Source organism: Pollicipes pollicipes, unplaced genomic scaffold (assembly GCF_011947565.3).
Source record: "Pollicipes pollicipes isolate AB1234 unplaced genomic scaffold, Ppol_2.1 Scaffold_6686;HRSCAF=7923_pilon_pilon_pilon, whole genome shotgun sequence".
NCBI classification, from domain to species: Eukaryota; Metazoa; Arthropoda; class Thecostraca; order Pollicipedomorpha; family Pollicipedidae; genus Pollicipes; species Pollicipes pollicipes.
In genome coordinates, this window is record NW_023596921.1 from 16,067,309 (window position 1) to 16,094,970 (window position 27,662).

The 27,662-nt window shown below is 51.7% G+C and overlaps 1 protein-coding gene across 1 annotated transcript in view; it reads right to left on the reverse strand.

Moving 5' to 3' along the window:
- Positions 1-27,662, reverse strand: part of LOC119107976 (protein O-mannosyl-transferase Tmtc3) — a 146,276-nt gene that overhangs the window by 111,633 nt on the left and 6,981 nt on the right. The window contains exon 2 of the mRNA XM_037231564.1: positions 114-161. The gene's annotated coding sequence lies outside the window, so the exon portion shown is untranslated. The remainder of the gene's footprint in view (positions 1-113; positions 162-27,662) is intronic.

Genomic DNA, 27,662 nt, shown 5'->3' on the forward strand with positions numbered 1-27,662 from the left:
ACCCAAACTTTGTTTTCATTGTATTGTAGATTTACAGTGGAAGGGATTTCGCCGCGGCTGCTATGTAATAGGAGCCGTGGAATGTTCACTCCAATGCCGTATAAATATCTTACCTTGGTATGATGACCGCTGAGTTCCGGAAAACTGCTTTACAATGGCACCTGCAATGCAGAATGCTAAGATCAGACTTATTTCATAGAGTTGCGACGGAACAACATTTCCCACTACGCCCGTAATAAAATACCCCGAGAAATGTAAGCAATTCATAATCATTGCCGGCAAGCAATTCATTATCATTGTCGGTAAGCAATTCATAACCATTGCCGGTAAGCAATTCATAATCATTGCCGGTAAGCAATTCATATTTATTGTCGGTGCATTGCTTTGCTGGCAGCTCTGCACTTGCTATGGCAGCGTGGACTATTTCAGCAAAGTTCCCGCATAGCATGGACAAAATTGTACTTTTTAGCCTTTGTATTTCCAACCAAGACGCCCTGCTCGGCGCTAAACAAGGGAGGCAATTAAAAAGATGAGTGTCGCCATGCAAATAAAACAGTCAAACAAAATCAATTTTTCACCATAATTCATACGTAGCAATGATACGAACAGCTCACGCTGCGTCGGCACCGCCGTAAATAGTGCAGTGGTATAGCAACGGTTCCATCGCTATATTCTGGACTAAGTTAGCATACTTATCTGCACTTTCAGCAATTGTCACCAAATATTACCAGCAAATGTTGTTTTGGGGGGAGGAAGGTCAGCATATGTCAAACACCTGTGTGACTTCAAAGTCAACTGAAGGTTACTGTTAGCACAAAGACGTTCCATTCAAGACTAGTTATTTTAAAATTGGGTGCATTGCCAGCCCTCCTATCAGTTACTGCTGACCATCCAGGTGAGACGAAGCTGAACTGGGTAGGTAATTTGTTGATGAAATGGTTTTCTATATATACCAAAATTACACCGATTGCATATATAAAACTGATATGAATATATATATATATATATATATATATATATATATATATATATATATATACATATATATTTATATAGGTGTATATATACATATATAGATATAGATATAGATAGATAGATAGATAGATAGATAGATAGACTATATCTATATATAATAGATAGATAGATACAGATAGATAGATATATATATATATATATATATATATATATATATATATATATATATATATATATGTAAACATGCAAGTATATAAAGCAACTTCAAGTCCATACTACTCTGGTAACCAACGAATGCTGCGCCCTTAACAAGCCCACACCCGGCGGATCAAGGACGCGCATTCGTGCGCGTGTCCCGTGCCGTGCCCAGGGATGCACATTTGTGCCAATGTCACCGATCGGCCAAGCCTCTCGCAGCCAAATCGGGATCATCTCTTGCCGCTTCGAAGCCGGCCTCTTGAGGTCTGGACAACCTTTCGCAACATGCAACATTTACGTTTTCATAGCACTGCAATTCCGTTGTGAAGTCACACCTGACCTGAGGCGGCTGATGCGCTGCAGCTCTCCACCGATTACTTGAATACACTTGGCGGGGGGTGGGGTCGTGCCAGAGCTGGATGGCCGGTTCGTCGGAGCCATGTTCCAGGGCAGTTATCACGATGCATCTAGAGTAATTTAATGCTGTTTAAGTGTTTAAAGTCACCAACACCTTTCGTCACAGGCTATATTGGTGTTTCTTGCTGCTGGCAACTGGTGATCTCTAAACGTTGACAAATGCAACCAAACAAGCATTGTGCCACCTTTTGTCGTCGCAGCACTGAATACCCAGGGCTTGTCGGGCCGGACGACCGCTAAGCCACAGTTCCCGTCAGCCGTTCCACAAACTAGCATCCTTGTCGAACACCCCTGCTATAGAGTTCTCCTGATACAATACAATTATATCATTACTAAGATACCATCTTTTTGCCGTATTACTTCGCATAGTTCGATGTTTAAAACATTGTTTAAGGACCGAAGTTTCAAATGAAGCATCACTCGAAGTTCAACGAAACACCCGAAAGAAGCAAGGCTTCATTCGGAAAAGTGGAAGGATTACCAGTCATTTCGCCGTCTATTTAGGCTAATGGTGGATTTTTAGCCATGTCCCTTATGATGTTTTCCTGAGCACTTCTCCTCGACATTCCTTTCAAAATCCGAATATTTTTCCATCCTAATGCATCACAAAGCACAAACAACTGAAACGTTGCCAATTTCGCGCCCTGTCTTTGGCCTTAATGTTGCCCAACTTGATGATGTCATAAAAAATATTACCGGATGCTACTTCCCATTGAAACTTGGTTACCGCTAACAGTGCAGAAATCAAGTACATGAATCTGTCGTGGCAAAAAAAAAACCCGATGCCACATGACAGCAGACCAATCATGACGATACGTGAATTGGTTGCGCGCCGCAGCGTTCGACGCACAACAGAAAACTTTTTCACAAGCCCGTTTCCTTCCAACACTCGAAAGTACATCGCCCCTGACATAATCGGCTTTTTTGTCACATCTTTCGCCCTGCCTGGACCTGCTATAAAATTGCGACCAATTGCATAGCGTAAAGTGACTTATTTCAGACGTGCTAAATTTGTTTGGGGCCAAAAACACAAGCTTTGGTATCAGAACATCCCGGTCACTCTAGAAAGGGTAACCCTTTTCGCCGCCCCCCCCCCCCCCCACCACACATGCTACTTACAGACGCAAGGCATAGGTTTCATAACGCCTTTAGCGAACATATATTGTCCATTTTTACTTAAGTGGTATTGGCTGTTGCACTTATCTTCGGGCTAGTTCATCGAATAGATGCGTTGTTTACCTCATCGTTCCTGGAACCGAACATGTGAATGAGAGCTGCAGGGAGTCAAGTGATGGAAGGGTGTCAAGCTGCCAATCATCGGTACTTCCGGTTGCTGGCAATCCATTACTCACGTGAAGGGCATGATATGGTCGTCATTGGCGTTACGTTCATGTGTCATGCCTATGAGATAATATAAAGGCCTACATATGCAGTTAAAATGCACCCATGAGCACCCTTGTGAATTAACAGCAGCTCAAAAAAACTGTAAGTGACGCACGTTTCATCATCCCGGCTTGTTAGCGTACTTGTAAATAAAAAAACACCCATGCGCTGAAAAGGATCATGTCTGCTTTCGTTGTATATTTCCATGCATCATGTACCAATAGCATGATGGAAGCCAAATGGGTTGTTATGCATACAAACCCCGGGAAATTCTCAAAACAAATACAGAGAAACACTGTATGGTTTCCGCCTGTATGAGGGACCGAACGAAAAACACTTTTTGGCGGGGTGTTTTGTCAAAAAGGTGGAATTAATTACCACTCATGGGTTAATACGGACAGTTGCTGAACACCGTCGTGAACAGATCATAATATGACCTTGTCCCTCCAAAGCATTCTAACAGAACGGTCTCCGCACTTGGATACATCACATTTGAAGAAGTATTATGCGAAAAACTCCATCTCCATGTCGCCTAAATGTATAGTCGCACAAGGCAACGTGAAAAAATCAACATCGATGTCTGAAACATATCACTGTATTCAACCGAATGGAGTCTAGCTCCGCTCAAGCCCTATTTATGTATCAAGCTTGGGTCGAAGGTTCTGTTCGGACACACAAGGGATGGCGAGTTTCACGGACGCACTGAAGCATCTACCGTCTGCGCAGCTAACTCAGAATTAAAAATGCAGCAGTCAGTAGCCCGATCGAACGCTGCCCACAGCAGCCAACAGTGCCGGGTGATACCGAGTTCAGCGACAGCGGCCCATGCAGTTCACATACCCAGCTCCAGTGGATCACTGGAACGGAGCTTTCGCCTGCCGCATTGCGCGGCAGCATGGCCGCAAACGGCTCACCTTGATCATAAGCGGCAATCACATCAGAAACGCAAACAGCGTCACGGTGCGCGGTGAGCTCCAGATCCCGGCGGCTCTGCCTTCGCAAATAAGTCACACGTTTTTGTCGGTGGTGTCTGCCGTTACCGCGACCATTCGTCTATCGTTGCCGCGACCTCTCGCCAAGCGCTGCCGCGACCTCTCGCCTGCCGCTGCTGCGACCCCTCGTCTACCGCTGCCGCGACCTCTCGCCTGCCGCAGCCGTGGCCATTCGGCTGCCGCTGCCGCGACCTCTCGCCTGCCGCTGCCGCGACCTCTCGCCTGCCGCTGCCGCGACCTCAGGTCTGCCGCTGCCGCGACCTCTCGTCTGTCGCTGCCGCGACAGCTCGCCTGCCGCTGCCGCCGCTGCCGCGACCTCTCGTCCGAAGCTGGCGGGAGGGCACTGTTTCGCTCCGGTGCTGCATCGGACGGAGCTGCAAACGGGTCGCCAGCCGAACGGTTTACGACGTCATTACCGCAGCGATTGCAGTTTCGCCAGCATAGAGGCCGAACAACTGTGCATCGACTCCATTCAAGCGCGCAATAACCCTCAAGATGACCGGATTTCCTGCTGTTGGTCCGTCATCACCGAGACCGCGCAGCTGCCGTGCGGAATGGGGAGCAGGAACAGTGAAGTGGAGACTACGATACAGGCGTGCTAACGGACTGAAGGGCAGTACTAGTGACTACGGGCGACGGAAGGCACCGCACGGGCAAACCGACCGACGACAAGACGACCAGACACAATGGAAACCTGGGATTGACTGAGCGATGGCGACAAGGAAGGCAGACAAGGGCTACAGATATACACTGTGAGAAACAACAAGCATGGTTGTTATAGCGATAACTACATCTCGATGGATCTTAGAATTCTTGCACTTCAGACTCGACAATAACAGCAACAGACTGCGAGCTATTTCGGAAGTCACCAAATGGCAACAATATCGATATAGGTTGAGTAAAATCCCTTCAAGCCAAAGGTGCCGAGTTCGCGAGTGCGTGTTCGCTGAAGAGCTGGCCGGGCGGGCTGTAGAAATTACCAACCTGTCGCGAGCGCGCAAAAGTTCGCAGCTGTCGTGTAAACGAGCGAACTATTTCAGTGTTCGTTTTCGAACCAGACGTTTATTCATGTTGCAGTAGTTCGGCCGTGACAACAAGGACGAGCCCCCTTATGAACTACCTATGCTTCGCGCGTACCGCGCGCAAAAATAGACCCCCCCCCCACACACACACACCTTTTCAGCTGTTGCGCGTGGCGTGCGCGCACCATGCTGATTGGTCCGCTGGAATTTTTGTCTTGCTCACGGGTTCGCCCCGTTGCCGATTTCGCAAATTGTTGTAGTGGTTATACTCTTTGGTGTTGTAATTGCGCAATTTTACTAAAGAATATTTCCATTTCAGTTCTAAAATGGTACAGTGTGGCATGCCAGCTATCTTAATGATTCAGGATGGGGCAAGTGGCACGATATACATATAAAAGAAACCCATAAGCGCCTCCAGAGCTTTCCAGATGTAGAGAAATAACGAATAATGAACTTGTGCAGATATCGACGCCATTCATCATAAGCCTGTGGGTGCCGCCATGTTGTTTCTGCGTGCGTTGCGGCCTCCGCTGACTGCGCCATGCGCACCTCAGTGCAAGCCTTACTCTCGCGTCGTTTTTCCACCAATTAGCATTTACGCGCGCGAACTAATGATCAGGGCCTATAACTGCTCTCGCCTCATTGCGTCTTTCAGAGAACTTGCGCCAAACAAACGGCAAACGAGCCAGACCAACTGATTACAAAGTTCGCCCGACATCCCTGCCGTCTGATTCCTCCCGCCGCCCTCTGAAAGCGCCGTACATTACAGCCGCCGAACTTGCTCGGGATTCCCGCACGTGGCCGTGCGCCTGGGAGGGGCGCGCTCATTGTCTGCCAACGGCCTGGCGTGAGCGTCACCAGCTGCGCCCGCCGCCGCCGCCGCCGACAGTCATCGACGGAGTCTTCTGCACGCCCCGGCCAGGGCCCGGCTACGACGCAGAGGCTGGTGGTGGCGCGGCGGAGGCACGAGGCAGATGCACCCCACCCCCTCGCTCTCTCAGACACATTTGAGTGAAACACCATGTCACGTGAAGAAATACGAATGAGTTTGATACGCCCTCGCGCCAGGAGTCCATCACACGCGGTTAGGGAGCACCATGCCACTCGTGGACCGGCTCTGTCCCCTGTCATTGCCGGGTCTGGCTCTGTCCTCTGCCAGTGCCGGGTCTGGCTTTGTGCTCTGTCGGTGCCGGTACAGCCTTTGCCCTCTGTTGGTGACGGTTCAGGCTCTGTCCTCTGTCGGTGCTGGTAAAGGCTATCCCCTCTCTCTGTCCGGCTTTGTTCAGTGCCAGTGCTGGCCTGTTATCGGCTGCCGTCACGGCTTGTCACCGGTGATTGGGGGCGACTCACCACCTGAGGCGCACCGCCCGTCTGCCCAGGTCAGCTGGGATGCACCGCCCGTCTGCCCAGGTCACCTGGGGTGCACCGCCCGTCTGCCGAGGTCACTTGCGGTCCACCACCCGTCTACTGAGGTCATCTGAGGCGCATCGCCCAGTCTGCTTGAGGTCATCTGAGGCGCATCGCCCATCTGCTGAGGTCATCTGAGGCGCATCGCCCATCTGCTGAGGTCATATGAGGCGCATCGCATGTCTACTGAGGTCATCTGAGGCGCATCGCCCGTCTGCTGAGGTCATATGAGGCGCATCGCACCTCTGCCGACATCACCTGGGACGCACCATTTGTCTGCCGAGGTCAACTGAGGCGCACCGCTCGTCTGCCCAGGTCACCTGCAGCGCACCGCCCGGCTGCTGAGGTCACCTGTGGCGCACCGCCCGTCTGCTGACGTCATCTGAGTTGCATCGTCTGTCAGCCGGGGTCACGCCATTACGATACTTCCACTACACGACATAGCTTCAATCGTCAGCTTCCACATATAGAACTCCTACGGACACAACCGATACGACACTTTCGCTACGCGAAATAACTTCCACCGTCAATTTTCACATACAAAACTTATCGGACAAAACTCATACACAAACACTACTGTCATACCACAAAGGCGGTGCGGACAAAACTTTCACATGACGCTACCGCTAGAAACAAACATCCACCACCAAAACTTCCCCGCGACAGAAGTTCTACACACACACTACCAGCCAACAAATTCTTCACTAGTGCAGTTTTTGTGCGATATAATTGATGCGTCAAAAAGGTGGTACGAGTCACCTTCCAAACGGGATTACTTTAACAGCCAAAACGGCCACGATTAGAACTTCCAAAGCAAACTTCTACGGACAAAATTACACAACAGAACTTACACGGTCAAAACCTTTTCATGGCATTGCTTCTATAGGACAAAAGCGGTACTGACAAAACTTTTTGGGCGAAGTTACTTCGACGGACAAAGCTTTCAGACGACAAAGCTTCCACTGACAAGGCTTCCCTCGACATAAATACTGCGCGATAAAATTGTTACCAACATAACCTCAACGCAAAAACGCTTTCACTGGCGAGACGTCACCACCAGCAGGGCGGGTCAACCACTCACAGCACATGACTGCACATGACAGCGACAGGACACGACAGCACATGTCAGCCAGTCCTGGGGCAACCGTAGCGTAGCATCTTCTCACGAAGGCCATGCCGACGTCTCGTCCCACCTATATCTCGGCATCACAGCCATATTCAAAGGCAGAAAGGCAGACGGTCCGCTGAGCTTAATTTCACTATCGCCGATGCGGCTCAGGGCAGTCAGTATTCAGGCAGCCAGCTCTGCCTAGAATGTCCGGGTTGAAATCAGTCCATCCTCACAAACCGCTCGCGCACAGCGTCGGAAAACAACTTAACAGAGGCGCTATTGCTCGAATGGCTTGTGCGCAGAGTTTTGCGGCGTGGTGAGAGTGTTCCGAAGTGCCTCGTTCGTCGTAATCATTGCTAAGTACGCTGTGGGCACGGCTACTGGGTCTACGGCTGTGGGGATTTGTGGTTGGGTCCATAACCTTTCAGTATTAACAAATTTTAGTGCGCACGAAGCATGCATTTAAGGCAGCGTTCACCAGCGACTTGGGGTTCTAGACCCTTCCATCCCCCCTGACCGTAGGGAGCCTCCGGTCCGGGTGGCGGTCATACATGGCGATGAAGTTTCCTTGACGCAAGTTTCAATCATACAAGTTTTGTCGTACGAAATCTATGCGAGGAAACACTGTGATGGAGGACATTGGTGGATAGAGTTCTTGATGCCAAGGAGATCTGACGGCAGAAGTTTCGAATTTGGACTGCAACAGTTCCGTCGTGTAGGAGCAATATTGCGAAGAACTTTGGCCCATGGCCAGGGACGTAGCCAAAAGTTGTGTCAAAGGAGTGTCAATGTCACATTTTGCTGAAATCCGGCGGGTGTAGACCAACTTACTGCGGAGTTTCGGAAAGTTCATTGTAAACCTCTTGCCTAACGGGAGGGCCATCACCCTCTTGGAACCGCCTTGGCTACGTCTCTGTCCGTGGTGCAGATTTTCCGTCGCCGTTTTGTCCTTTGGGAGCTTGGAATACATTTTACTTTGTGAGTAGAAAGAAGCTGCAAAGTAACATTTTGTAAATAGCTATGATATTACACTAATGCATCATAAACCATGCAAATACGATAGTAAATAAATCACCTAGAAACAGTTCTTCGTTTGAAAGTAGTTTCGAGCAATACCGAGGCTTTCTCTGATGCAGTATTACCGTGTGCCCGCTTTGTTTTTAGACCTTTTGTGTGTTTAAAGTTTTTTGGTAACACTTTTGTTCAACTGGTTTTCTCCCATAGGAATCACATGGCGCATGCTTTTGTTTGTACGACCCGTGACGTGGAAAATTTGCCAGTAGACGTTCTGATATGAAACACCGCCTGCCCGCGGTACCCCGCTGGGCGGTGAGGGGGTGAGGGGCCTGCCACTGTGACGGTGAGGGGGCTGAGGGTGGATGGCGGGGGGGGGGGGGGGGGGGTGGGCGAGCTGGTGCCACCGCCCGGACACCGCAGGCCACCACCTCAGGGCATGCTGTGGGATCCACCCTTGGCGTGAAACGCACTAACTTTGCAGGTCGCTGATTGGCGTTTGACGATTAGTTGGTAGTTACTGTCAGTCGGATAATTCTAACTGAAATAGTGCGTTTGCATGAGACTGCACGGGAATGATGTCCACGCAGTGCCTTGGTTTCCGATGATATAATCTGCATGGCGTATGGAGATGCTGATGTCCGTAGCAGTTGCATATATCGTGCGCAACATCATTGCAAACGTTATGCAACAGACGAGGCATTATTATGGCGTATCAGAAATGTTCCCCTGTTCCCTCCTGTTCATAGTCTTCGACAATTGTGTGTGGGGTGTAGTCTACGGCCCACGACACCGTTAGTGCATAGAGCGTCAGGTTTCAAACACGTGAGGCCTGGGTCGGATCGGTACGGACCATGCCCGTCAGCGCTGCCAACACCCGATTGCTCGATCTTGAACAGAACCCATTCCCGCACCACGTTCATACAGCTCGAGCAACGGCCGCCACCGCACCAGGGGGGGGGGGGGGGGGGGGGGGGGGAGGGCAGAGAGCGCCGTCAACGGCAGGCCGCTCGGCAACTCTGACCCCCCCCCCCCCCCCCCTCACGACAAGGAACCGCCGGTCCGGCGGCGCCCTCCGGCCTGAGAGCCGACGTTCCAGCTGTCCGTGGCCGGAGGCCGGAGGAAAGGCGCCTGTCGTGGCGGCGCCCGCGGCGGGTCAATAGCGGCGCCCGTGTCTGGCCGTCGCCGCCGCCGCCGCCGCCGCCGGCCCGCCACTGCACCCCACAGCCAGCCACCACCACTTGTTGCTGGGACCGCGGACAGGCTGGTTCTCAGCGGAGAACAGTTCGGTGATATGTTCTCACCCTCCCGGACCTGACACGGGGGCTAACTACGTTTCCATGTCAATGTTGTTTTCAGTTTGCTCACCGGTTAGTTACGGCTCAGACTCAGGCAGACTGCGTGCTTGGTCAAAGTTGTTGCTGCCACCCCGAAACCGGCACCCAAACAGTTTACTTGCAGATCAATGAGTGTAACCGTTTCAATAGTCGACCATCGAGGCCTTGGGCAGACTTACTCATGCCGCGCTGAACTACCAGTGAGCAGGCGGTCAGCCATTGATCGTATATTTTATCGTAATTAGTCATATGATTGAGCGCAACAAAACGAACATGTCAGAAACTGCTGCTTCTACTGCCAGCTGATATGGAATATTTATTTGTGCGGACCAGTCAACCTTGACTCTGCAATATTGCCGCAAGCCCTCGCACAGACACCCGGAGCACATGGATGACGAGCGCGCCGTCGTGGCCCTCGCATGAGACGCCGCAGAACGCTGTCCATGACGGTACAGCGACGTGGACCTGAGAGCAGTCTGCAAAGGTGGCGAAACGCCGTTGTTGTTGGCATTTGTCGGGAATTGTAAACTACTGTTTGCACCCGAATTTTGCCACATTCCACGAAAGTTACGGTGGAAATTTTTCGGGCACGTCAAGCGTCTGAAAGAAATTGTATTAACCACACAAGAAAATACTCTCAAGTTATATATGCATCAGGATTCACCAAAAGGAAGCCGAAAATGACTGAATCAGATTTTAGGTTTATGCCGCAGTTACCAATTTGAGGACGAAATTCGACACATCACAGCATGGTGACGAATAGAATTAGATTTGCTTTAGCTACGAGCCCATCTTGACTTGAAACATGCCGAACATAGCACGCCATTCAAAGCAATTTTGTGGCGCTTTGGCTTGGTGGATGAAGTTGCCCGTACCGGTGAGAATGGGAGCATGTCACTACGCGTCTCTGTTGCATAGTTCTGCTGTAACGTCTCAAAGGTTCAAAATGAAACAAATAGCAAATAATTGGTTGACATCTGTACAATCAAAGGATACTATATTTCACGTGTTCAGGCAGGTCAATAGCCATTCAAGTCACGTGATTCAACATGTTGTGTAACTGCAAGCAGTGGTATCTATTTTTTCAGCTGTAAAAACAGCCTGCTTATGTCAAAATCTATCCGGATTCGGACCATTTTTTTTTCTTCTCAAAGTTGAGTTACTGAAACCAAAGCTAGGGGGTGGGGGCTGGGGCGCCCCGTCACTGAATAGAAAATTACGCCCCTGGTGCGATATCGCAGGCATTCGATATTTGCTTGGGTTGACACTACTTTGTGAAACCACCGGCTTTGTATGCAAAGAAGTAAAAAGCCTTTTAGTGATCTTTTACTAAGCCGTTTACAATATGGCAACCTCTGCACCCTCAACCCTCACTGTAAAAGGGGCTCAGAGGCTCCCTGAGGTTTTCAGAGAAATTAAAATCGGGTTTTCAGCATGGCACTGAAATTTTTATTAACTCAGTTGAAATCGTTTTCACAGTTATTTTCAAAATTGCATGCCTCTAACCTGGGAGGTTCATGATCTTCTTTCTGCAAGTGATCTCGGAGGCAATTTGGTAAAAAGCGACAAAGAACGCTTACTTCTCTCAGGATATGGACTGCAATGCAGTATCCTGGACTTATCACCTTATCTACATCACTCCGAAGTGCCTTTCTATCGTGATGGTGCCATAACAAGGTCAGATCATCCATGGTCAAGCTGGATCAAATTTCGAGGCATGCGACCAGATATGACCACCTGCAGGTGATGTGAGTTAAGCCTTAATTACGCATATATAGATGCTTGATAAGCCCTTTTTAATCATGTTCTACCCACTAACGCAGCTTGCCAATTATCCCTATAGCCGGACCGGTCAATGCAACAGTCATTTTCACCTCCGCCATCACATGACATACCTGTAGTTTTTGTAGTCTATTGCTTATTCTAATTTTACCTGACAATTTTCATAACGTCTATCGGTCTGTACGCATAACGTACTCGTCATGAATCGATGTCACGAAAATCAAAACACGTTGCAAAAGGCCACGAACAGTTCCGGCGCCAGTAGGCCACGGAAAACTTGGCGTGAAGCTTAGCTAGCAAGGTCACATCACTGCGCTGACTTTGGACCGACAGGCGGCGCGCCACTGTCCTCCGAATACGTCGGCGGACAGCTTTAGCGTTGCAGCATGTGCTGTAATGGGCTTTCAAGGCTTTGAGCATGACTGAACGTGGCCGAAAATATTTCCGAGGCATCTTCCGAGGAAAAGTGCCTTTACAATATCGGAAATTGATTCCATGGCAACCCATCTCCATGTAAGCTGAAGCTTGTTTTCAAAGCAGGTAGACCCATCCTCTTTTACAAACTATAGCCAGTGCTGCAGGCTGTAGGTGATGCTGCTGTAGCCAGTGCTGCAGGTGATGTAGCTATCCCATATTAATTGAGAAATAGAATCTTTGATTTAACGCAAGGAGCAATATAGCGGTAAGGTAAGCAATTTCTCAGCCCGGACTACCCTGCGCAGAGTGCTAGCTGGGCTGTCTAGCACTCGTAACTGCCGTGTCACATTCGGCATGCAGTGCCGATTTCCTCTGATTTTGCAAAAAATGACAAATGCAACCCTCGGATCACATGACATTTGGTTCCTGTTACATTTCAATTGTACTGTAATGATGATTTTTAGATGTCAAGATTGTTTAGAATTGTCTTAACACACAAATCAGTAACAAGGAAAAACGAACAACGCGTTGTAATTGCGATAATGTCGAGGGACATACGATTAGTTATAGATAATGGACGCCACTGCAGGCCTGTAGGAAAAGTTCAGACAAAAAAAGGAACGCATGCAATGTCATCACCAGCGAGGCGGGGCAATCACAAGTTCCCCTTGATGTTTAACATAAAAGTTCGGGATTTCCCAGACGTTAAGGGCTCGGCATTTCCCAGACGTTAACGCCGCTGCCAGCTGGGCGAATTAGCTCTCCAGGTCAAAAGCATTGAGAATGACCGGTTCGTGACGCGATCCAATACTTTTACTGCGACCTGTGCAGCGTACAGCCCACTCGTGCGCCATTTGCGGGAGTGGTGAGGGCGTACGGCTATGTAGTCTGAGTGCTCCCCGGCCTACTGCTGTGTCTCTGATGGCACAAAGTGCAATACCACTACGGGACGTGCGACCCCGAAGTGGTGTCCCACAGACATTCGGAAAAAGTAACTACATGCTTCAAATGAGCACTAGCGTAAAACATTTGCTGTTATTCACAAGGCACGGTGCCATTCAGGAAAGACTAAGCATGCTTCTACCGATGTGCGAAGCCGGCGTGCAGGCATCAGAGTGCCCAGCGAATGGCATTGATTAGTTGCAGCTCATGACAATGGGGCATGCCGGCGTCGAAGGTACAGCCAAGCGTGTCGCGCTTGAGATAGCCTCAAACAGCGGCCGACACGGCTGCACTGACGTCGGGAGACTTGTTTTAGCGTCTGCCGCACGTGCTAGCCAAAGGCAATTGTATCCACATCGAGCTCGTGTCGGCGTCGAGGCAGGAAGTGGTAGGAGTCACGACCAGCCTGACTGCGCGCTTCTGAAAATCCGTGAGGTGGAAACACACGCTGGTGCGCCACAAATTCTTACCTGTGACCCAGTACACCACACTGTGACCTGTGACCCACAACACCGCACTGTGACCTGTTACCCGCAACACCACACTGTGCCCAGTGGCACACATCGGCACACGGTGGCCTGTGACCCACAACACCACACTGTGACCTGTGACCCACAACACCACACTGTGACCTGCTACCCGCAACACCACATTGTGCCCAGTGGCACACATCAGCACGTGGTGACCTGTGACCACACAACATCACACTGTGACTTGTGGCTCACAGCAACACACGGTGACCTGTGACCCACAACATCACACGGTGACCTGTGGCTCACAGCAACACACTGTGAGCTGTGACCCACAACACCACACTGTGACCTGTGACCCGCAACACCACACTGTGACCTGTGACCCACATCGGCATACAGTGATCTGTGACCATACACCACCACACTGTGACCTTGACCCACAACACCACACTGTGAACTGTGGCCCACAACACCACACCAACACCACACGGTGACCTGTAACTCACAATACCACAGTGTGATTGTGACCCACAGCACCGACTCACAAACCGTGCACTGTAGCGTTCCGCGTGGCATTGGTAATTGGGGGAAGTGAAACGTACCGGTGACCACTCTGGTGCACGCTGTGCTGGCTTGGACCTGTACACGTGTACACTGGCCGGTACACGACCCGTCGGGTTATTATGGCCGGCAACTGGGCCTTCCGACTAGCGTGATAGGAAATGACACAGGCATGATAGGTGCTGGAATGATCCGAGCTCTGCGTGCAGGCAATTACATTTAAGCATTGGATTGTTTGGGCATTATGGTTACACAGTATAGTCACATAAAACAATAAAATTCCATACATACCTATATATCTACATTATATAATATATAATATATATATATATATATATATATATATATATATATATATTTAACATTTCAAGGTCAGTGTAGTGCGCTGCTATCTCTTCAAAGCGTTTAACCTGTACTCTGATTAGGTACAACCGCACAATGAATTACATCGCATTAAACAAGCCCTTGTAAATAATGGCTACTCCAGCAATTCCATCGACCATGAGATCAGCAGCTTTTTGCCACGATATCAGGCGAAAACTGACGTCGTCAGCCATCGGAAGACTGGAATCATACTGTTCGATCGCAATTAAATGTCTGACAGCTATAAGACGAACAAACGAATCCTAAAGAAAATCATACTTTACAACGCCAAGGCAGTCAGCCAGGACGATTCCGCTCACTGCCTTATACACAAACAGAATGGTTACCCAGCTCGTCATGAGAAATAACCCTCACAGCCAAATCCGACTCCTTAAAACGCACCAACGTAGTTTACCAGTTTCGTTGTGACATGAAGACTGCAGACTCCTGAGGAAATCGAACTACTTTGGCGTCACTGCCAACACATTATCTCAGCGGTTCACGATGCACTTGGCTGTTGGTGCCCCAAAGGCAAACGAGAAGTGAACACGGCCGGAACGTCCCCGGAGACGACCTCATCAGAAACTTCAGGATCATGACATCATCAAACAGGAGGAAACTTTATGTTTTGGAAGCTGTCACCATCATAACATTATCTCCGGATTGTATATCAGCGTAGATCGTATATCTTACTTTCCAGCACGTGTTTTGCCTCTTGAAGTCTTATGCTCTCAAGTCAACCATCCAATTTAGACTCTGAATAATTTGACGACCGAACTTAACTTGCTTACACCTAGTCGTTGTAGCGTGCGGATTATGGTTAACTGATATATGTAATCATAAATTTGCCGCTTGGGTGTTGTATATGCGTATCTTCTGAGAATGGAACATGCAATTCCGAAACGTCAGGCCAACGGACCAATGCCAACCATCGGTGAATTACTTATTAGTCTCCATGATGAACAGACAACCATGGTAAGAAGACTAGAGGCAGTGCAGAAAAGTTTATCAAATGCATCTACGCCAAGGTTGTTAACACTTGCATAGGAGAGAGTTTGCCACCTACATATGCAAATATATATATATATATATATATATATATATATATATATATATATATATATAATGTGTGCATGCAGATATGATAAGATAGCGCGGTGTTATTGTCTGGTGCTGTTTATTTCATCGATTCATATGACTCATCATCTGATTTCATTTAGCTTTAGCACAATACATATCTCAATAACTGCGCTTTGAGCATTACGCAGATTAATGCCACGTTCGCCACGTCATTTTTTTCAAATTACGCTTGAATAACAGTCTCAAATGACGAAAAGCAATTTGAAACGACCCTGTATACCAAGCAAGCCCGTGTTCATACTGAGCGAGCAAGTCCTGCATGGCTCCCTAAACTGCAAGAACAAAAGCTACAATCGGTCATGCGAGTTCACGAAGAGTTATGGGACCACAAGGAGACCCCGGCCTTTGGACCTCTCGAAAATACCCAAACTCTCTAATGGCTATCCCGATCTTTAGCTTGGCACTGGTTCAGAGCATAAAGAAATCTGCAATTGTGTGCTCACCAAAATCTGAAATTTAGGATGCACTGCCTCTGTCGATGTAGTAAGGCAAGGGGCAGACAATACAGATTTACAGAGGCATCCGGTTCAAATACCATATCAGTGCATATATCACTGTTACCTCCCAATTCATCCTACACCTACTCAGACTGCTACCTCCCGATTCATCCTACACCTATTCAGACTGCTACCTCCCGATTCATCCTACACCTACTCAGACTGTTACCTCCCGACTCATTCTACACCTATTCAGACTGCTACCTCCCGACTCATCCTACGCCTGCTCAGACTGTTACCTCCCGACTCATCCTACGCCTACTCAGATTGTTACCTCCCAATTCATCCTACGCGTAATCAGACTGCTACCTCCCGAATAATCCTACTACCTTCTCAGACTGTTACCTCCCGATTCATCCTACACCTATTCAGACTGTTACCTCCCGACTCATTCTACACCTACTCAGACTGTTACCTCCCGACTCATCCTACGCCTACTCAGACTGTTACCTCCCGACTCAACCTACGCCTACTCAGATTGTTACCTCCCGACTCATCCTACGCCTACTCAGACTGTTACCTCCCGACTCGTCCTACGCCTACTCAGGCATTTTGCTGGCAACCACCACATATCTAAGTCAGTTTTGCATGTTAGGCCACAAGTTGTAAGATGGCTAGGAGCGTGACTACCAGGCTGCATCTCAGGCAGCTTTGAATGTCAGCCCAACTTGTCATGTCTGTGCCTTCCAACGAGGTTTCACGACCGACTCAAACAAGCGAACCTTGTCGAATCCCTGCTGGCAAGCGAAGCATAAGCGGCGCTGCGTCGGAACGTTTGGAGCGCCCTGCAATTTTCGGTTCGCCAGAATACAAAATCGGACAAGCAAGTCCAGTCGATATCCCTGGCCTTAGGGCCGACCTAGCAACAATTTGGTGGCATCATATCTAAGCAAGACTGATGTGTTGATGCAGGCTCGTGAAGCGTGTGTCGGTATAATAGATTGTTCAGTGTCCGCGGCACGCCACAGTATTCAGGTCATTTTCCTACGCACCCATCCCCAACCCCCAGCGACGGGGCTCAATGGTGCACGGTGCTGCCTTAAACCAACTACCAGTTCACTCGCGAACACTTTGCTGATTAGAGCCCAGTTGGTAGTTATGACGTACTTAAATATGGCTTTAGCATGTGCCACGAGCAAGGCACGCCAGCTCCGTCCGGCCCCCGCTGCCGTCAGCTCCAGCTCCGTCCGGTTCCCGCGGTGGTCAGCTCCAGCTCCGTCCGGTTCCCGCTGCGGTCAGCTCCAGCTCTGTCCGGCCCCCGCCACGGTCAGCTCCAGCTCCGTCCAGCCCCCGCTGTGGTCATGTCTAGCTCTGTCCGATTCCCACCTAGGTCAGCTCCCGCCCCTCCCAGCCCCCGCTGCGGTAAGCTCCAGCTCCGTCCGGTTCCCGCCGTGGTCCTTTCGAGCTCCGTTCGGCCCCCGCTGCGGTCAGTTCCAGCTCCGTGCGACTCCCGCCACGGCCAGCTCCAGCTCCGTCCGGCTCCCGACGCGGTCAGCTGCAGGCTGGAGCGAACCCCACTAGATTCGAACCCCCCCCCCAGGCGGCGGTCGTGCGTCCTCCATGCGTGCGTCCCCGACCGGGTCCGCCGCCCAGGCGCGGGCGGGACCAGCCAAGGCGCTTCACACCCCGGAATGTCTGTCTGCAACCCATACGTGACACCACGGGCCAGTGGACCAAACTATAACGAGGAGAAGCATCCCTGACCAGCTTTGTAGGAGCTCTTGATAACGCTACGACATCCAACATAATGTTGCGCAGGTGTTGCAAAATAGATTAATTCCATGCATGCTTGACGATATGTTTGCATCACTCATCCACAGGTGTGTCACATTTTTACATTAGGTGGTGGGGTGCCAGATACATCTCATTATCAAATCATTGTTAAAAGGCTATGGTGTTAAGTCCGATGTTTTCGAGGACATCGGTAAACCAAATGCAACGTAAGATATACCCAGTCGGCTTAAATGCATTGCTGATATGTGGCTTATCTGAAAAATTACCGACGTAAATGACGGACTGATTTACCTAAAGAATAACATATATACAATATAATAATATTATTATATATAATTATTATATTATATTATATATATAATTAGTGTTTATATATATATATATATATATATATATATATATATAGTATATGCATAATAATAACAATAAACAATAAAAAACAAACTAATATAAAAATAAACTTAATAGTTGATAGCGAGCACCAGAACAGGTCATAATTATACTGGGCATTGTTTAATCTAAGCGGTTGACTTCTTAAAGTGACTGGGAAGGCCAAAGACTTTATTGGCTAGATGCATAAGAAGTTGCGCTATGCTTTCTTGTTTCGGTTGGTGTCTTACTTTTGTGAAACGCTTTTCTTCCCATGTTGCAATAACTACTCATTAATCATGACCTAAGCATGGGTGTTCTGGGAGGTGAGCACGCCAGAGTCATGCCTCATTACGGCAGCGTTTTAGTACATAGGATGAAGACCGAAGATCAAGCGCAAAAGCGACCATATTTCGTTCGCATGTTATGGGGATCCAAGGGCACTTTTCTGAGTCGGACTCCCGTCCGTCCAGTCCGATTCCCGATGTCTCCGTCCCAATAGCTTTGTTGGTTACAGCTCCTGCCTTGAACCCCTCCCTCCTATGACCTCCTATGACCTCCTATGACCCCCTCTCCAATTATGTCGTTGGCCCATCACTTCACGATTGAGTGGTGTGATCTAGGCTCACACAAGAGGGGATGATGGGGCCTAAGCTCGCACAACGGATGATGGGACCTAGGCTCACACAAGGGGTGGTAGGACCCAGGCCCACACAACAAGGGATGGTGCGGCCTAGGCTCACACAACAAACGCTACTTAGCCTAGGTAGTGATCCCAAAAGTCCGTTCAATGAAAGGGCTGGAACTTCATATTACCAAGTTTCCTTATGCTACCACGTAAAGTTGACATGTTATCACGCAATGCATCTCCATATGACGTTTGCCTTCAGGATGATCCAACTGTTTCAGGTGAGTTGTCCAGTATTTGCATATTGATTAATATGCAAGAATTGACTTCTGACCTGAAGCAGTTGGATCGCTCGTTTCTGGTGTCCACGGGAGGACATGCCGCTCGTGCCGGGGTTACGGTCGTTGATCTCCACTCACGGGCGGCATATCAGCAAGTTACAGCTGGGCTTGCATGACAGATCTGTAGCGCCAGTCGACGTAGGTCAGAGCTCGGCGTAGGTCAGAGCTTAGAGTCTTAGAACCTTATCTTCCAAGAGCTTGGCGGAAGGCGATTTCGCAACATTAATTATTATGCCCCTGGAAAAAATGAGCAGGCTTCGTGCAGTACATTTTCTCCCCTTGAATTCTGGCCACAATTGCTTTGCGTCGACCGAGGCTCGCCCTGGTGTTCCTGGTTGGCCCGACCCGATCTGTCGCCGGGTTTCCGTGCACCGATGGTGGGGAACGCAGGCGCACCCAGACACAGCCGTTATGAAGATGTCCATCAAGGGGTCAACATAATAGACAGGCTGCTCACCAGTACTTTTGAAAACCTTGCGGAGAAAGGATCACCGCATGGACTGAGTAGCCCGTCTGCTGAGGCCCACTTGTCAGAGAGCAGCTCTGTTAGTCCGTGCGGCCGGTCGTCGTGACGTCAATCGGTCGTGACGGAGCAACGTCACCAGGACCGTTACTGAGGGACGTTTGACGGTGATCTCGCCCTGCGCCGCGTCACTGCTGGCAAGGTCGCTCCGCTCACTGATCGGAGCGACAGGAGTCGCTACCTTTCGCGCGAAGTCTTCAGTGACGATCTCCTGACTGCGGGTGCCCGGTCCGTTTCCTTCCTCGTTTCAGCAGTTGCTCGAACATGGGGCCCATAGAGTTTGAAAAAGCAGAGATAACAACAGTTCAACCAGCAAGGTGGCGTGGACGTGGCCATGGGCGGATCCGAGCCCACCCTGCCTCCTCAGTTCTTTCGCCCATGCATGACCCGATGTTTGTTTAGACCAGCTGTATACACTGGAACAAAACACTGTGGAACGTGTGGAAAGCAGACCAGCCTGTCTCGGAGAAAGCATCGAATGCATCTGACATCTCCTTTATCAAGCCCTGTGCACGTGCGCATGTGAACTGCCATCCTTTTGTCGCCAACAACGGCGTGGAGGCACAGAAAGAACTTATAAGTGTGCAAGAGCCATGGAAAGGGGTAATAACATTCCTGGTGAAGCCAAATATGGCGCACCGCGAACGTTAGGTAACGCAGAAGAGATGCATCTTTTGATCCCTGCGCAACCCTATGCATGGGGATGCCTAGTTGTCAGCTGTTCAGATGCTCTGCTCGACAGGGACATCCTATCTGCCTTTGAAACATCGCCCATTCGAGGTGTTATGCATGTGCCCATCGGGAGCGATTACCTTCTTCACGGGCGGACAGAACCTAGGCTGCAGGTACCCCCCCCCCCCCCCCCTCCTTCCCCCCACCCCGCACACTTGACTCTGGTTTTTTTTTACCACAGATGGCTTCTGACAGGAGGTTAAGAACCAGCGTCATGCGTTTTCCTTAAGCTGCGCCCCCCCCCCCCCCCCTAATAAGAAAATCCTGGCTGCGCTAATGCACCATGCAGCGATGATTCTCTACGATCCAAATGTCAAACGACGCTCAGGGTAAAGGTCAGCAGAAGTAGGCGTTGCTTGGAACCGGCTGATCACTTTCTGACTGGTTTCCATGCTGAGCCTTTTCAGTTTCACGCCAAGTCCCTCCGTCTCTCGCGATTGGATGACCCAACAGACAGCCGCATCCAGCTTTGTTCAAACTGCTGCCGCAAGTTGAGTAAAGCGTTTATTTGTTTCGCACCGCATGCCAGATCGCCAGGATGTGCGGATATGAGGCCCGGTCGGATGGATAAATTGGGTGAGCCTAGCTGGGGACCTGGTGGACCTCGGGATCCTTTCGGAAACCTAGGGGATCTTGGGACCTAAAGGGAACACAAGGACCTAAGGGACCTCGAGGAACCCTAGCAACCATGGGACCTCAGAGACCTTGAGAAACTAAAATGGACAAACATCATCAGACTTGTGTAATGCATTTGGTGGCGCACCGTCCAGGGACAGGTCTACACCGCAGTCTGTATTGATGTTATTGATGGCCTGAATGTTGCGATTCCGTGCGTCATCCCTCCCCCCCCCCCCCCGCCCCCTGTACCATCTGGGTTCATGCACTGCTGTGAGCAGCCAATACGTAGCTAATTTGTAGTCGCGTTGTGGTGGCGAGGTGGACGGCTGCACTGGTTTGTGGATCGACGGTAACTCTCAGCCACAGGTGTCCAGCGACACATCCCCAGCCACACATCCCAACCACACATCCACAGCCACACATCCCAACCACACATCCACAGCCACAATTCGCAGCCACACATCCCCAGCCACACACCCACAGCCACATATCCCCAACCACACATCCACAGCCACAATTCCCAGCCACATATCCCCAGTCACACATCCCTAGCCACACAGCCACAATTCCCAGCCGCACATCCCCAACCACACATCCACAGTCCACAAATCTACAGCAATACATCCAAAGTCACACATTTCCAGCCGCACAGTCTCCAGTCCAAGCATCTCAAGCCATGCATCTCCAGCTACACATCCGCAGCCACAAATCTTAAGCTGCATATACATTATCTATTTATTTATTTATGTATTTACTTATATGTACTGCGCACGGTCCCGCCGCGTGCAATCCCGCCACCAATCACCGGCGAGGATCGGCCGCCTGGCTCGGCGGCGACGCCCCGCTGACTCGCGCAAGGTCAGCACGACAACAGAGGCGGCGCCCCGCCGCGACCCAGCCGGAGCCAGGTGACTGAACCGGCGCGGCAGGGGGCGTGGGCGAGCGATGCGACCCCCGCAACGAGGTAGATTGGCTGAAGAAAGCCGCTCCGAGGCGCAGGATTGTGCGCGGCGAGCGCGCGCCAGCGGGCCGGGCGGCTGCTGATGCTGCTAAAGAGAGTGGCGATGCCCAGGGCTGATCTCGGACGTCATGTCAAACGTCGTGACGCGGCGGGCTCTCAGAGCTTGACTCAGATTGGCAAGCGGTGCGGTCCAACTAGCCGAGACCGGCGGGACTGGCGAGATCCGAGCCTCGGAGCTGAGCGGCCACCGCCGTGGCTTGTCCCTCGGAGCCGAGCAGCCACCGCCGTGGTCTGTCTCTCGGAGCCGAGCGGCCACCGCCGTGGTCTGTCCCTCGGAGCTGAGCGGAGACCACCGTGGTCTGTCCCTCGGAGCTGAGCGGTGACCGCTGTGGTCTGTCCCTCAGAGCCGAGCAGCGATCGCCGTGGTCTGCCCCTCGGAGCCGAGCGGCCACCGCAGTGGTCTGCCCCTCGGAGCTGAGCGGAGACCGCCGTGGTCTGCCCCTCGGAGCCGAGCGGCGAGCGCCGTGGTCTGTCCCTTGGAGCCGAGCAGCGATCGCCATGGTCTGTCCCTCGGAGCCGGCTGGCGGTGACAACGCTAAACCGGCCCGAGCCGGATCATCAAGATTAACCTCTGAAAATGCAACGGCCGCCTGCCGTCCCACTAGAAGCCTGTGGAGCCGGATAAAGAGGGCCGACCGACGAGGTAGGTGAGATCATACCCGCGTCGGAAGGAACCGCAGCGGGTCACCAGGAGGGATATAGGTTGGACCATCGGGAGCGACCGCAGCGGGTCACCAGGAGGGATACAGGTTAGACCATCGGGAGGACCGCAGCGGGTCACCCGGAGGGATACAGGTCAGACCATCGGGAGGACCGCAGCGGGTCACCAGGAGGGATACAGGTTGGACCATCGGGAGCGACCGCAGCGGATCACCAGGAGGGATACAGGTTAGACCATCGGGAGGACCGCAGCGGGTCACCCGGAAGGACACATGCGATCAGGCCTGCATCAGGGAATGCTACAGTGCCCCCTCCCCTCTCGGAGGGGACGCAGGTGAGATCAAGCGACATCTGAGAATATCACAACCGGTCATCCGGAAGCCTACCGACGAGACCAGGCCCACACAACATAAGATCAAAATGACCGTTAAAAGTTACGCAGCAAAAAGATCTCCGCATCGTAATAAAAGCGGACCACGTTCCCGTCACGGGCATGATCACAGATAAAGCGACCGTTGCTGTCTCCTCCCCAAAATTCATGGCGCTCGGTCACGAGAGTCTGTCGCGTGTGAGGCGCTCACGACTAAGCTTTCGCTGACCACTTTCAAGGATGGCCACGCTAGTAGGTCGTCACGGCGGTTTATGTCCTGGATGAGGCGGTGAAATGTCACGAAAAAATGTTTCGAGCCGACGGGATGAGCTGTCGCAAAAGCTTTCACGATTGGGGATGACTCATCATGGGCATGTTTCGGCTTAAACCTGGGACACCACGTCTTGGCCAGGCTCCGGCTCCTGACCAGACTGGTCATCCCCGCCGCCAGGGGAAGCCCATGAAAGAGCCAGCCGCACAACACGCAAAGCTACGTTTGTGATGGTGTGGAACAACACAAGCGCACTGCAGGGATCCCCAGATATGTTGCGATGCGCTGATAGCTGATCACCTAGCCACGCCCTAGCGGCGTCGGCCTGCCTCTGACCCACCGGCGGACGCCACGGCCGCAGTCGGTGGCGGGGCGAGGCGACCGGCCTACAGGGCGAGGTGACGCAAGCGCACGCTCTCAATAGACGGCCGCGACATGGATGTGGTACCGACGGCGAAGACTTGTACCCGCGCGGCCGGACCGCGACATGGCTGGAAACGTGCTCAGACCTGTGGCGGCGCGTCGATCTCTTTGTCATCGCTGTATCTCACGGATGGAGAGCTGTATCTCACGGATGGAGAGCTGTATCTCACGGATGGAGAGCTGTATCTCACGGATGGAGAGCTGTATCTCACGGATGGAGACCTGCATCTCACGGATGGAGAGCTGTACCTCACGGATGGAGAGCTGTACCTCACGGATGGAGAGCTGTACCTCACGGATGGAGAGCTGTATCTCACGGATGGAGAGCTGTATCTTACGGATGGAGAGCTCGCTGGGCTGTCGGTTTCCGTGACCGTCAGCATTTTGACGATAACGCCCACAGTACATCTGCACGCCTCACGAAATGCACGGCTACGAAGGCATGCCTTTCAGGTCTTCTAAATCTCCGTCCTTAGTGCCGGCCTGACTCGATAAGCCTGTCAACTTTCGCGGAATCGGTCAAAGTTCGTTACGCGAGGAGGCGTTAAGAGCCAGCGCAGTATCTTTCCGGTGACGCGCGGCGACGGCGTGCGATCTTTGACCCGTGAGCACGCCGAATTTATCCCCAGCCCGGTCAATACCGTCGACGTGGTGGTGCGACAGGCCCCACGGCCGCTGCCGACACTCGACCCCGATCAGCCATCAGCCGATGGCGCGTCACACCGCTGCAGACAGGGTCACGGGGCGGGACCGCCACTCCGGGGACCGACCCACGACGCCGGAAGCGGACGATCAGGCCCGGAGCGGAGGCCCTGCCCAGCGGCCTCCTGATCGGCGCCTCACAGCGCCGCCACCGTGCCCGCACCTGTTGGAGTGGGGCGGTAACGAATGGACGGCGCTGTGGCCGGCGGCGGGGCGCATTAGACGCGGCCTGACGCCATCAGTCACGGCCCGGGGCCGAGCGGAGTCGGCCGCGCCGCGCCGACACAGACAGCCCTACGGCCAGGCCCCGCCGGCACAGGCCGCCCGACGGCCAGGCCCCGCCGGCACAGGCCGCCCGACGGTCAGGCCCCGCCGGCACAGGCCGCCCGACGGCCAGGCCCCGCCGGCACAGGCCGCCCGACGGCCAGGCCCCGCCGGCACAGGCCGCCCGACGGCCAGGCCCCCCCCACAGGCCGCCGACGGCCAGGCCCCCCGGCACAGGCCGCCCGACGGTCGAGCCGCGCCGGCACAGGCCGCCCGACGGTCAGGCCCCGCCGGCACAGGCCGCCCGACGGTCAGCCCCGCCGGCACAAGCCGCCCGACGGTCGGGCCTAGTCGCCGTCTACGACGGAGAGAGTTAGGGTGGCATGCTCCGGTCAGGCGAGGCGCAGGTGAGCCGTCAGCAGGCACCGCTGGGATGCAGCGCACGCGCTGCGCGTCGGATTAGGGATGCATTGGGCTGATAAAACGGAATGCCTTCCGTGAGAACGGAGCAGGTTCATGAAGGCAAAGCTGGGATGGAAGGCGATTAGGAGACAGGGAAAGTGTGTGTGGGGGGGAGGGGGGAGGGAGAGAAAAGAAAGTAGAGACTAGTGCCCAGGCTGAGTGAAATCGGTTAAAGAGATTCTGACGCTAGAATCCTGCTTACTGTTTATCGATACTTATTGTACACCGCAATATTGCCAAACGGAAAGCCCAGACATGCACATTTTCAAGAAAACGACCATGCAGTGACTATGGCGACGCGACGCCGCGAAGATACACGAGCATGCTCACGCTCGCCCACGTCGCCAACCACTAAGGCGGCAGTTGGCGGAAAGGTGGCCTGTGACCCCTCCCTTTTTACAACAAAACACAAACGCAGCTAACTGGACAAATCCTTCTTCGGCACCGCGATGAGGAAAATGTTGCCGCATGACACCGAGGTGAAACAAAAGCGACACGTTTCTTGTCTGCTTTCGACTTTGAAAGGTCAGCGTGTGAATTACCTTCGGGACACCTTGAACCGCAATCAAATTGGGCTGGGTGGTAACTGGTATACGACTGGTCAAAGTTTCCCAAGGGTAGAAGGGCAAGGATAGGTTTTATTCGTGGGGTTATCGTTCATGCATGTGGGCAGAGACAAAAAAGCACTGACTGTCAGCGGTTAAAATCTACGATTGTGGGCACCAAACGCCACAACAGACAAGTTTATCTCGACCGTGATCAAACAAAAAAATGTCGTTACGTATTCCAGGCACGAGCTACACGAGGGACGTGTGAAGAAATGGCCTCCTTTTGATTATCTGAAGAGGGCACCGCGCAGGAGAAGCATGCCAGTCAAACCCGATATCAGGAAAGGAGACGGTCAAGGTGAGGAGCGACTCAGGAAGGGAGACGATCAGGGTGAGGAACGACTCAGGGAGACCATCAGGGTGAGGAGCGACTCAGGGAGGCTATCAGGGTAAGGAGCGACTCAGGACGGAAAACGATCAAGGTGAGGAGCAACTCAGGTGGACCATCAGGGTAAGGAACGACTCAGGAGGGGAGACGATCAGGGTGAGGAGCGACTCAGGAAGGGAGACGATCAGGGTGAGGAGCGACTCAGGGGGACCATTAGGGTAAGGAGCGACTCAGGAAGGGAGACGATCAGGGTGAGGAGCGACTCAGGGGGACCATTAGGGTGAGGAGCGACTCAGGAAGGGAGACGATCGGGGCGAGGAGCGAATCAGGAAGTAAATGAGTGGGAGATGAGAAGGGAGGGAGACGTCAGAGCACACTGGGGCCTGCTCAATGCGAGAGGCATTCAAGAAGATTGTATAGCTATTGATTGCAACGATGCCAGCCTTTGTTCCATTTCCGCACCACTCCAGTCACCAACAAAAGGTTCATCAAAGACCGTTTTGTCCTGCCAAGCCTTTCTTTGCTCAACAAGCAATACAAACGCCCGGTCGAACGGCACCAGCCGTTACCAGGGAGGCACTATCGGCCGTGGCGATTAGTGGAGCATTCACAGCCAACAGCCTGCAAGAGTGACAACAACACTTTGCATGGTGAGAAAATTACCCTGTTGAGGCGACGGCGGAGCAGTCGGTTTGTGGCCGCCACGCCGTTAGCGGACTCGCTTTGGTGTTTCTATAGCCTTTGACTTCAGGTTATCTTTGGTTGTTTTTTTCGGAACGGCGGTTTCCTTGCAAATATTTTGAAATACAAATGGGACGGGTGAGACGCGCTCTGACGCCAGCAACCATATAATGGCGAAGCATAAAGCCGGCAAATGACTGCTGGGCACACGCAAATTGGCCCTGCAAAACTCATGGAAATGTTTGCTATGCGTCAACCGATGGTCAAAAGTTTTATGATACAGCACAGCCATGAACACTCAATTCCGCTATCATTCTTTCATTATACGCGTTGTATGAAAATACCTTCATCAGACCAGACACCGGTCACGATAGACTATGTCGGCCAATTTTGGCCGGTTGAGACCAGTTGACAGATACCACGAGTCGTGAACACACAAAACAAAAATGCCAGAAACATGCAAAGACTGAGGGGTTCTAAATAACCTAATCATAATCCTAACGAAGCCAAATTAATTAATCCCGCTAATTAGTTCCTAACACCAATGAGTCCGCAGAATCTGAGATATGGCCATCCTTTTTCGTTTCGTTTTAGGTTGTAATGTTGTGGACTAAATTTCGTGTCGGCCCCGCATCGCAACCTAACGCTGCCGTCATTAAAGTGATGCGAAGTGGCACACAATCCCACCCAGTAAGCGGTGCTCAACTCAACCCAGCAAACCTTCTGCCAATACTTCGCAGAATGACTGCAAAGTAAATAGTACACTTTTAGGAAAACAAGCAATCCAAATGAATCAGGGGTGCAGCCCGATAAGTTGTATAAGCCACGAGCCACAGCATCATCAACTTCACATCATCAACTCCAGACGATCTTTTAATAAGTCAAATTCTCTTAAA